Below are 12784 nucleotides of genomic sequence, written 5' to 3' on the forward strand. Positions count from 1 at the left end.
AAAGCTTTTTAATATAACATGCTAAAAGGGAGATTGAGAATTATACATAAATAAATGGAAATATCTTTTTAAGAATTAACAGACTTCCTCCATACCGATTCCCCATTTAAAGGCTCGATACCACTCTTGTTGTAACTGAATAATATGTCCTAATCTTTATTCTGGTCAACAAATTGTACTATTTTACACTATTCCAATTAATTGATGATACAAATTTCATCTTAACACACCTAATTTAAAAAATTGGAAAAATTCAACTAAATGATTTGAAAAGCCTGACGTAAAGCTTTTCAAATGTGACTTGGATTTTAAAATATTTATTAACCCTTTGGACAAGTAAAATAGGATTTAATGGATAATTTACACAACAGGTAGGACACTAACACATCTAGTACTTAGAATAAGGCTATTTTTTATTTTCTGGAGCTGTCAAGCCAGCAAGAGTGTTATTGTCCCTTTAACAAATATCACATATTATGCCACATTATTGTTTTATTTTTATAATAAATAATTAATGCCGCTGAGTTCAAATGGTTAGTTAAATAAATAAGATTTGATGTACAAAAGGCGTATTATGATATTTATGTTCCGTTTTCTGAAAAGAAAAAAAAAACAATCGATAAAGTATTCGATACATAGCAGATTTTACATGGTAGAAATGCGTTCTTTGTTGAATGGTAATTGATTCTGAATTCAACCGAATGAGAAACAGGAATAAATAATTCATCGTTCTTTAAGAGTCTTTAAAACCCCTGTAAATGAGCGCTTCTATTAGAATTCAGTATATGTTTTCAGAATTGGAATGAGAAAGTCATTCAATAATTATGTCGAGACTTCAGCGTTTAGTCTGTCTTATTTTATTAATAATTCTGCTGTTTGGAACTGAAGGTAAGGGGGGAACGCCTGTTAATAAATACCCAGAGTTCCAGATCAAGATGAAATCTGTTATTCGGTGTTACGTGTTGTGTTATCGATGGAAAGCATGTCAGGGTGTTGAATATGATGGTGTTAAGATGGTGTGCTTACTTCGTCTTGACAACCCAAGTCATGAAAATAGAGATCACATCTTTAAACAACTTGTTCAAAACAAAAGGTCCCGCCGTGCTTTACAAAGGGTAAGTTGTAATCAAGTGTTATCCCAAATAGACGAGGGTTGAACGCATACGCCATAAGACTTACATGTCCATTAAGACGTTGGTCTTCTGGACCAATGCCAATGTAAGCCATGCGAGAAAATTGGATCGTTTTACACTTAAAGGCTGGATGCGTCGTTTTCATTTTCATTAAAATAATAAATTTATCACGGTTTAATCCACGCTATATGAGTAGTCAGCTTGATTACCTAAAGTTTAATTAAGACGGGATGCCTTTAACACAATTTCATTTTATTCCACGTTATTAAATTTGATTATTTTAATTCTTTAGATAAAGAGTGATGCATGTTCAAAGAATCAATGTTTATTACATGAAATATGTCTTATATTTGGATCTGGGAGTATTTGTAAATCTACAGGTAAAATATGTCTTTAGCTTCAAATCTGAAAAAAGTCATGTCCATAAGACGTCTCTGGTGTTTTTAGATTACGTGTTTAATACTTTCACATGCATGGCGAAGATAGAACTCTTTTGCAGTGGCCTTATAACATGATTTCCTAAAGTAGAGGGCTACAATTTACTTTAGATTTCTTAAATAGCTAGGGGTTATGGCAGGTCCGGCGCCCAAGAAAGGAAAGTTTGTAGTTATATTCCCCAATATACATGTAGTTATAACGGTCGATGCTGGTGGTGGGGATGCTGTACCGTTTACCCAATCGCATTGGCGTAGCGCTATGGGAACCCCGATGTGGTTGCCCTGGTCGAAGATTCTTATAAAGTTTCAAAATTTCTAAAGAAAAATAATAAATCAAATGTATAGCGAGCCCAGTTCTGTGACACATGAACACCAAGATCGGGCCATTGCGTTAATTAAAGAGTGCTACTGGAAGATGAATTGCGATTAGAATTCAATACCGGACTGGTGGGAGTGACTCAGGGTAAGGGGCACAATACTTGGTTTTCCCCGGACGCTGGCTACCCACTCTGTACCCCACTAACCATGGATGATGACTGTTTTTACTTTAGATATTAAATCTGTGTCATAATTCCGTTGTTTAGTTTACATAATGTCATTTGTTTAATGTAGGTGTATATTGCGGTATCCTCGATGTACCAAACGGTGACGTGCATATTACACTAGACGGTTGGAAGGCATCTAAGGCTGAGTTAATTTGTCAAACTGGGTACAGGTATACAGCCAACTCCAGTACAGCTTACTGCTATACCAATGGTAGATGGTCCGAGTTTGGAAGTATATGCACAAAAGTGAACTGTGGGAAACCCTTTGACGTCAATAACGGTAACTTCCAGTATGAGGCCACGACCTATAATAGTATAGCCAGGCTTAATTGCATTGCCGGATATCAAACAGATGAAAACACCAATTCAACAATATTTTGTAAAGCTGATGGCCATTGGTCTAACAGTGTTGCGTCATGCAGCAGGGTTGATTGCAATAAGCCAAATAACTCCAGCAACGGTCAAACAATCGCCCGATCTACAAGATATGGCGACATTGCCGAGATAAAATGTGACCATGGTTTTGAATATTCTGGTGAGAATTCTACAATTGTTTGTCTAGCCAGTGGAAACTGGACAGATATCAATGGATCTTGTGTGAAAGTTGACTGTCAGATTCCCAATTCTCCAGAAAATGCAAAACTCCTAATGACGTCTACAAGATACAATGATGTTGCGAAAGTCATTTGTAACGTTGGTTACGCATTTGCAGGTGAAGATACTTCTATTGTCTGTCAGGCAAACGCAAAGTGGTCGGCAGTTCAAGGACAATGTGACATTATAGAATGCGATAAACCGGTTTCTGATTTAGCTTATCGTGTTAAAGACTATAGGTCCTTCCATGTTGGAAGGGTTGATAATATTACTAACCTACAGGACTGTTCTGTCGTTGTCGAGTGGCCAGCCGTTAACACACCGTGTAGGGTCGTGGATTGTAATTCACCCCACAATGTTCTAATTCAGTACTCAACCCGTTATCTGACCAATGTATGTGTTCAATGTAATAGTCGACAGGATGGCGTATGGTCTTTCCACGTAATAGAGTGCAATCAATATCGAAATTGGACAGAAATATCTACAAGATGTGCAGGTAATATTTCTATCATAATAATAGTTATAATTTACCAACATTATCAGCTTATTAACCATTGCTACGTTTACTACAGTTAGGTGTATCTTCGAGATGTCGACGGCAGCGTCACGACAGTGCTAGGAGGCGACAGCCGACAGCCAGGGCCTGCCAAAGTGCCCTCTCCGGGCCCTGGGACAAGCAACATTGTCTTTAGCGTCATTTGCTAAAACACAGAAAATGAGATTTAACAAAACAGATGACATACCAAATAGGCCTACATGTACTACGTTATTATGGAAGACCAAACAGCTCTTTATTCAGTGTTCTTAGTCGTCCTTATTTCTTAATTCATAGTCCTTATTTTTTATTTCTTAATTGTTGTCGTATTTCGACATCTGTATACTAAAATTAACATTTGTATCTTAAAATCAATATTTGTTTTACAAATCAGACATTTGTCGTATCAGATTTATAAAATGTATATAAAGATAAAAATTTATTTTAGAAAATCAAAAATTAGCCTACATTTACATTTCATTAGAGAAATACAACGAAAAACAAATCGGGAACAACAAATTTCTAAATACAAATCTCCAAATACAAATCTTGCAAAAAAATTCTCCAAAAACATTTCTCGAAATCCATCGAACCGGAATATTATGACGACATGAGCGGAAATCAACCTTGCATACAAATGTCTGATTTGTAAAACAAATATTGGTTTTAGGATACAAAATAATTTTTAATTTTAGTGTACAAATGTCGAAATACGACAACAAATGAAGAAATAAAAATTAAGGACTATGAATTAAGAACTGAGAATTAAGAACATTGAATAAAGAGCTGTTTGTCCTTCCATACGTTTTATTTTTATTGATACAATGATAATCAGATGTACACGATTTTGACAGGACATTTCAAGCACGCAAACAAATGGAAACGAGGACGGGTCCCCACGGCCCGAAGGCCCGGGAGGGTGGCTTAGAGATTTTAATTAACCAATGTTTCCAAAAAAAAAAAACTGGACTGACATAATCCGATTCTAATCCTCACGCCAATAGATACCCACAATCAGAAAAGTCATCGATTTTCTACTACTTTACGATCGAGTAACAGTATAATATGTTTTTATTAAACAGTGTATGTTTTTATTAAATAATTTATACCAACATTTTGTTAAAGATACATTATGTAAGATTCAGTTAAAGAGCTAGCCATTCTTGCTATAATAGTTCGAAAATAGATAATGTAAAATGAATAATTTGAAAATTTCATTCAAATTACTCTATTGTGAGCGAAGATATCAGCCTATGCAGATTTGACAAGACATGTGCAATAATTTCATCCACCGTACTGGTTGTTCGAAGCTAAGTCTCGCTCCTCCATTTTTAGCTTAAATCAAAATATTGCTGAACTGTTCTAATCTATTTAATATCGGAGAAATCCGATGCCATCGAGAGTTGATTATGGCCTGGATAAGTTAATTAATGTCTAATTAATAATTTAGAAAACATTTCGGGATTAAAGAAAGACCTGCAATAGGCAGATTTAGCTCTTGCATAATGTATGTTTAAAAAACCATTACGTACTCGGCATTCCTCCGGGCCGCTCTATAGGGTATGGGCCCCTGGACAAGTGTCCCAGCAGCCCCTCCCTATCCCGCCCTCAAAGGTCCTAGCGACAACACGAGATTATTTTTCCTCAACTTCTCGCCCCTCGACTTAACGCCCTCAACTTCTCATCTTCTCGCCTAGGAAGTTCAGTTTTTACGCTTGTTCACTGGCTACCTATCAACATACAATGAATGCATTAAGATGTGCCCACATCTACCATTCGGCACACCTCCATCCACACCTCGGATGAATCTGGTACCCCTACATCTAATCTCGCTATTGGAACTACTTTCAAGTTCCCGGATTAAAAATGGCGGCGCCCATGAAGACGCCATACTAAACATTGACCGCCTGTCAACAGACACTAATTATAAGCTAGTTGACCGACATTTTAAGTCCTAAATCGACGATTTTAGTCTAAAACACTAAGTATACTTCGAGAATTTTGAGAACTATTTATTTTGCTTCCATTTACTGGAAATGAATAGGTTTACTTCGTCTTTGTGTGTATGTCAGATGTGAAACGGAGTAGAGCCGCATTACAAAACAATATAACTAATTTCTGAATGGGGGGTCACAGTGGCTAAGTGGGTAAGACGCTGGCTAGCTAGCATGGGGGTCGGGTGTTCGATCCCTGCATTGGCCGAGAAAGTTCATCTATATTTTCCGGCGTGGTCCCCCCTTGTCGGTGATGCAGGACAGAGGGCCTGACAAATGACAGCTGTCTAGTCTTTCGGATGGAACGAAAAAACGAGGTTCCGTGTACACATTGGCGTGCACGTAAAAGATCCCTTGACAGTTGGAATTCGATATAAGAGTAGACCGTAGTAGTGTCGCTGTCCGGGCAAAATTTCCCTCATAGCACACTGTATGGCGTATGCCCGTCTTCATTAGCCCAGTTCGGAGCATAACTAGGACGTTAAACCCCATTTCATTTTATTTCATTTCATAATTTCTGAATATGGCGGCCATTCAGGACAGATTTATTCTCGGAGTATGAAGTAGATGGATCTCTGTGTGTAGAATGATGAAGACGCCTGTGAAGAGTGTTTTATCTCAAGAAACTGTATACATCATACAATTAAAGCTTTCAATGTCTGAAGCTGTTTTTCTTTCAAGTTTATCCGATTTACTTTAAACAAAGGACAACTTTGCAATGAAACCTCTAACACTCTCCGAACGACGCCATTTTGAGAACTTCTTTCTAAAACCGGAAAGTTTTCCTAATAAGTAAACCAGTAGCCGAAAGCCGGGGTTTGCCGAATGCCAAATCTACTAATATTCCAACTCATATCACATTAATTATTTTCACATTTCGTTATTTCAACGTCCGGGTGAAAATTACATACATACATACATACATACATACATGAAAATACTTAGGCCCCTATAATGCGCCATTTCCAGACAACTGCTCAACCGCGCATATGAAAAATCCATCAATGACACAAAGGTGAAACACTTGACAAACAAGACTCTTTCACAGTAGGCTCCGCGGAAAAAGTGTGTCTTCAGTCTCGATTTGAAGATATTAATTTTGTCCAAAGCTTAAGCTCCAGGGGAAGCCGGTTCCACAAGTAAGGACCAGCAACCATGGAAGAGCGGTCTCCAAAGGTACGGGATCCGGATGGTGGCACATGCAGGAGACGGCTCTCAGATCGGGCTGGCTTATAACTGATGACGAGGTCGGTGAGATATGTTAGCGAACCAACGTCTTACTTACTCAGCCACCGTGACTCCCTAAATCTTACATAATGCATCTTTAATGATTTGAGCTACATATTGGACATCTATTGATAGAAGTAACGCAAAGTATCCGACTCTTTCTCCAGACATTGGTGACTATTGTGATGGTTTACCGTCTGGAGAAAAAAAATTGACACTTATCTTCTATAAAATAAATAAAACTCATCTTCGCCTAAATATTGGCATAGGTCCGAGGAGAAAAATGATCTACGAGTGAGGTGTCGGAAAGGGTGAATAGGGACTCAAGGAAACCAGTTGATCCGACGGCCCAGAGCTATCCAGTCCACCCGTTAGTCAAAACACTTCAAGAAACTCAAAATTGATAACCTTTTCCGATAGGGCGTGCTATTTGTTACTTATGAAAATGTGCAGTGCGAATTAGGAGAGGTTTGTCCAACTCAAAAAATCTTTTGGTGTTTATTGCTAATAGGCAGGCACTATATACACAGCACATGGGTATTTTTTAGCCATTTTGACAGGAATCCTTGCTATATAATTTGTAAATTTACATTTATTTCAGAAATTTGCTCTTTTGTATATAGCTGGAGTAGATGGTATGATAGGGACGATCCTTCAGGAACTGGGGATTTTGAAACACTTAAAGACTTATTAGAGGAAAATAGTGAAGGTTTGTGTAATGCACCAAGAGGTATCCAAGCCACCCTAGTCAACAATAAACCACATTCAGATAGTTCTGATTTTCTAAATGTCTTTGATACAACCTCTGGTCTGATTTGTAAAAACGAAGATCAGGAAAGTCAATTATGCCTGGACTATAGAGTTAGATTTTGCTGTTGAGTCACTGGCAGCACCAGATCTACCCTTTGGATCAAGGCGAGTAAAGGCAGAAAAGGAAGGCCACATGCTTGGTATTATATTTTAAACAAAACTAATATTTAAATAGCGAGACTTACAAGGGAGAATGCCAATTATCTCTAAGGACACATTTCCTACAGACCTTGGGGTCACCGAAAAGCAAATGTGTAATCCGCAGTCATTGCTATCAGCAGAGAATGTAGACATGATGACACCAGGAACGCCATCTTCATATTTGCAACACTTGGACACACATACTATTTTAGAAATGTGAATATTAGAATTAATAGAAAACCAAATAAGGTTCGATTACAAACCATACAAGAAAAGATAATTTTGAACAAACTACAGCTTGTTCCTTTGTGATGTATGATTTTTATATGTCCATATTTTCATGTGGACGTATATTGTCGTCGCCCCTGTCCATCCGTCCGTTCGTCCGTCTATCCTTGTTTTCATTCACAATTTTAATTCGATTTTAATGAACTTGAAGTATAGGTTTGTCTCCCAAAGATCCCGGTTCCTTTCAATATTGACATATATCGGACCGTAACTTCATGGATTATGACACATGATTGTACGAAAAATCACGTTTTTAGCTGAACACCCTAGAAGACACAATTTCATTGTTTAATTAAGAAATCTACAATACCTATCTATTGTAACAAAGTACTCTATAACTTTCATCAAATTGAACGATCATTTAGGTGCATAGAACTTAGTGACCTAAGCTGTTTTTGATATATGATATTGACTTTTCAACTCTGTATATAGTTCTGTTTAGTCACGTTCTAATTAAACATGTAATTAATCCCATGTCATTTACAAACTACATAATATGATCTGTGCACACGCTCCACATGACTTCAAAGGAATACGCACAGGTCAGTAATCATACCATGAGCTGATAATGACTTCAAAGGAAATACGCAGTGCAATTTGGGCGATATAACGAGACGCAGATACGAGACAGAGCGGGGAGGAGTAGAGAGGCTTGGACGAGTGCGTGGACTCGCCCGAATTCAGCCGCTGCCTTGGCAGAGGGGCGGAATGGTAGATTTAATATAGTTATGTACCGTCCTGATATGTTCCTGTCGTAGTCTAGTTCCTGTATAGTTTAGGTTCCCGTATTGTTGTTGTATGTATGTAACTGTAGCTGGTTTATATACCTGATGTAAATAAATCATATATTTACTAAACTGATCTCTGTTTCTATACGCGTGGGCGATTTATTGTTTATATAGACAGCCACGAGACGTGGAGAATACGCCCACACAGCAGCTTTGTCTAATCTGCAGCTTAACCGAAAGGGAAAAACTTGGAAATTGGATGTTGAGAAAATTTGATAAGGATCCTTGAAGAAATCTTATTCTTAGGGTTCGTCCTTTTACGAACCCATTGCTTCCAAACCAAATTTGAAAGAACACCTGTGAAAGCCTATGGCCTCTATCGCGTCCCCACAGTTTTTAGCAAAGGGGGATAACTCAGGAACGAAAGACGACTCAGACTAGCAATTATTTGGTCACAGCTCACCAAATAAGGGCCAGAGTTATTTTTAGTCTTTCTCTCTCTTTTCCTTTTTGCCCCTTTTGCATGGCGATTTTTGTTGAGTTTTTTGGTGTAGAATCGAAGAAAAGGGTTTGAAAATACTTTTTCTGTCAGGTTTTGGTGAATATTGATGATTTTGAGGCGTAAGGATACGAGAGTTGAGGGGTTGGTTAGGTTGAAATGTAGGGCCGAAAATTGCATGTTTACTTGTCTCTACTTCCAGCTGGCGTATCTCAAATTTTTCATGGTGAACCTCATACATGCTTTTGGGCAAGAGTTTGCCACTCGCTGCTCCGTCTGTGGCAGATAGCGTTCTACCCAACGAAAATTAGTGAAAAAGTTAGAGCTGGTCTAAAAGACGAGAATTAACATTAAAGTCAATGGGGAAATCTTCAGTGATCTTGACTTCAATGTTAAATGGCTGTAACATCACAGGCTGTAGCTTTTTGCTCAACATTCCGTTGGTTCCAATCTTGATAGGCACAATGGGGACCACATTTGGCAATCTCCTCATTATAATTTTTGTAGGGTGTTGACCGTTTAGATTTTTTGCTACGGGGATTTATGTTGACCGGGGTCAAAATCTCACTTCCGACACAATGATTGCTCTGCATGAAGACACTTTACACCCCTATCCCTCCGCTGTAATATCATCGGTATTGCCCAAAACTGCTATGGAATTGCAAATTTGATCCCTTTTCTCCAATTCTAGACCAAAAGGTCAAACAAAGAAGAGCATCGCTAACGCTGCAATGTACGCCCACATTCATACTTTGATTGATATGGTACTTTTCAAAATGAAGAGAATGAAATATGAAATGGCTGTAACATGACAAGGCTAGGTGTTGGGTTTGTTTTGCCAAATTTACAGAAAACAATATTAACAAAAAAAGTGGGTGTGACACCGCCCCATGGGGTCGGGGCATGTACCAAAATAAATAGTTCCTGTATTTACGGTATAAGGAATAAATATGCAAAGTTCCAAGATGATCCATACAGAATTGCAGTCTGTGGACGATAAATACAAAAATTGGGCGTGGCTCTGCCCATGGGGGTGGGGGGTATGGAACAATATAAATAGGTACCACCCTGTTATTGAAATGATTGATATGCTGAATTTGAACAAAATCTGTTAATTATTGCAACGTGTAGAGTATTTACAGATACAAACTAACAAAAAAGTGGGTGCGATACCAAACCGCTGGAGGGCGGGACATGCGCCAAAATAAATAGTTGCTATCCTTACAGTATAAGGAATAAATATGCCAAATTCCACGATGATCCATTTATAATTCCAGCCTGTAGACAAAAAAAACCCCACAAAAATTGGACGTGGCTCTACCCCTGGGAGTTGGACATGGACCAACATGTATATCATTTACAGACAAAGTATCAACAAAAAGTGGGTGTGGCATTGCCGATAGGGCGAGGGGTGTGGGGGCGAGGCCGTGCACCAACATCAATAGATGCCGTCCTCGGGGTATAAGGAATAAGTATACCAAGTTCCAAGATAGTCCATTCAGAATTGTGGCCTTCGGGCGCTAAAGGCAAAAATTGGGCATGGCTCTGCACCTGGGGGTCGGGGCATCCACCAAAATCAATAGTTGCCGCCCTTAGGCTATAAGAATACATACGCCAAGTACCAAGCTAATCCATTCAGAATTGCGGCCTGTAAACGATAAACACAAAAATTGGGCGTGGCTCTGTGCCCCTGTGGGTCAGGCAATCACCAAGAACAATAGGGGTCATCCTTAGGGTGTAAGGAATAGGTATGCAAAGTTTCAAAAGGATCTGTTAAGAATTGCGGTCTGTAGGCGAAACACAAGACACATACAACAATTGTGCGTGGCTCTGTCCCAGGGGGTAGGACATGCATCAAAAATAATAGGTCAGCCTTAGGGTATAGGAAATAAGTATAAAAAGTTTTCAAGACGATCGATTAAAAATTGCGGCCTGCAAGTGACACACAGACACACAAAAAGAAAATGAGCGTGGCTCTGACCCTGCGGGGTGGGCATTCACCACAAACAATAGGGATGTTCCTTAGAATAGAAGGAATAAGTATGCAAAGTTTCAAGATGATACGTTAAGAAATGTGGCCTGTAGATGACAAACAAACAAATACAAGAAATGGGCGTGGCTATGCCAATGGGGGCCGGGCATGCACCCAAAACAATAGGGATCATCCTTAGGGTATAAGGAATAAATATGAACGTTTTTTTCAAAACGATCTGTTAAGAATTGTGGCCTGTAAGTGACACACAGACACACAAAAAGAAAATGGGCGTGACTCTGCCCCTGGGGGCTGGGCATGCACCACAAACAATAGGGGTGTTCCTAGGGTACAAAGAAAAAGTATGCAAAGTTTCAAGATGATATGTTAAGAAATGCTGCCTGTAGACGACAAACAAACATATATAAGAAATCGGCGTGGCTCTGCCCCTGGAGGTCGGACATGCTCCAAAAACAATAGGGATCATCCTTAGGGTATAAGGAATAAGTATGCAAAGTTTGAAGATGATCACGTAAGAATTGCGGCCTATAGGGGATACAAAGACACATCCGCACAGACAGGGGCGACGGTAATATACGTATAAGTCCACATTATGAATGTGGAGGTATAAAAATGCAGGAAGAGGGGAGAAAAAAATTAAGGGAAAAAATGTCTATTTATAACTCGCACTACAACATGAAATAAGGCGAAATAATTACTAGTCTTAGACCAGGCTGCGGATTGTGGATATCAACAGGAATCGATGACGCAATGTTTTATTCACTTAAATATCTCTCCTTAAAACCTGCGATATCACCTCGGTGGAAGCGGACGTAAAATACAACTAACAAACAACAACAACCCTGCAGGTGTTTATCGATGTCGTGTGTGTATGAAAATCGATGTTGGTCATAGTAAAATACAAATTTCTTGAAAATTTTATGAAAATCAACAAAGAATTGAACGCATTATAGGGAATGTTAACATAAAATACCTTTACCTATAATCATATCAGTCAGGATGTAATACTATATGGTCTATATACTGTAGAGGTTATCTGAGTGCTCTAAAAAGATGCCCTGGTTAATGTATTGAAGTTGTTAGCTAGTACCAGTGACAAAAAAAACTAGGCTAACAAGGATAAGTCTGGTAGTTTAAAATCGGGCAATGACACCAGTGTGCTAATCCAAATATGGCAACCAGGGTCGGAGCAGCCCCTTTTACTAACCGCGGAGTCAGTACGGGGGGGGGGGGGGTCCGGGTTCTCTCCCCCATGAAAATTTTGAAAAATGAACCCCAAATATGCGATTTGATGGCATATCTGATTATAATCTCTGTCAAATAATATATCTCATAAATCGATTAATTTAGGCCAAAACCCCGATCTGCAAGTAATTTACAACCATCCACCTGTGAAATTATCATATCGTCATATTATTAATTAAGTCATATTATTAATTAACGTATTATTATTGTATCGTCAAGAGTCAAGAGAATTAAACTGGTTAAAAAATGGGACTAGTTGAAAAAATTTTGACCATTTGATTAACCAGTTAGGAATATTGAAAAGGTAGGAATATTTTCATTGAAAAATGTCCCATTTTTGTTGCGGGGAGCTCTAGTTGATTCCTCCGGCCCACACCCAGCACACCCGGCGCAGAAAGTCTATCATACCAGCCCATTCCGGACTCCAGTGATGGCGTGGCGGCCTGTTAAAGCCACCGGCCACATACAACATGATCATCATGGCCCAATCCGCCCCTGATGGCAACCCCATGCGTTAGAAACGTGGTTAGCCGCCCTCCTGGGTGCCCATATAAGTACACTGTGTTGAAATCCAGGGTAGCATCTGTGCAGCTGACCAATCGATAAAGGAAGTAC

The sequence above is a fragment of the Patella vulgata genome, chromosome 4 (assembly GCF_932274485.2).
Source record: "Patella vulgata chromosome 4, xgPatVulg1.2, whole genome shotgun sequence".
In the NCBI taxonomy this organism is placed as follows: domain Eukaryota; kingdom Metazoa; phylum Mollusca; class Gastropoda; family Patellidae; genus Patella; species Patella vulgata.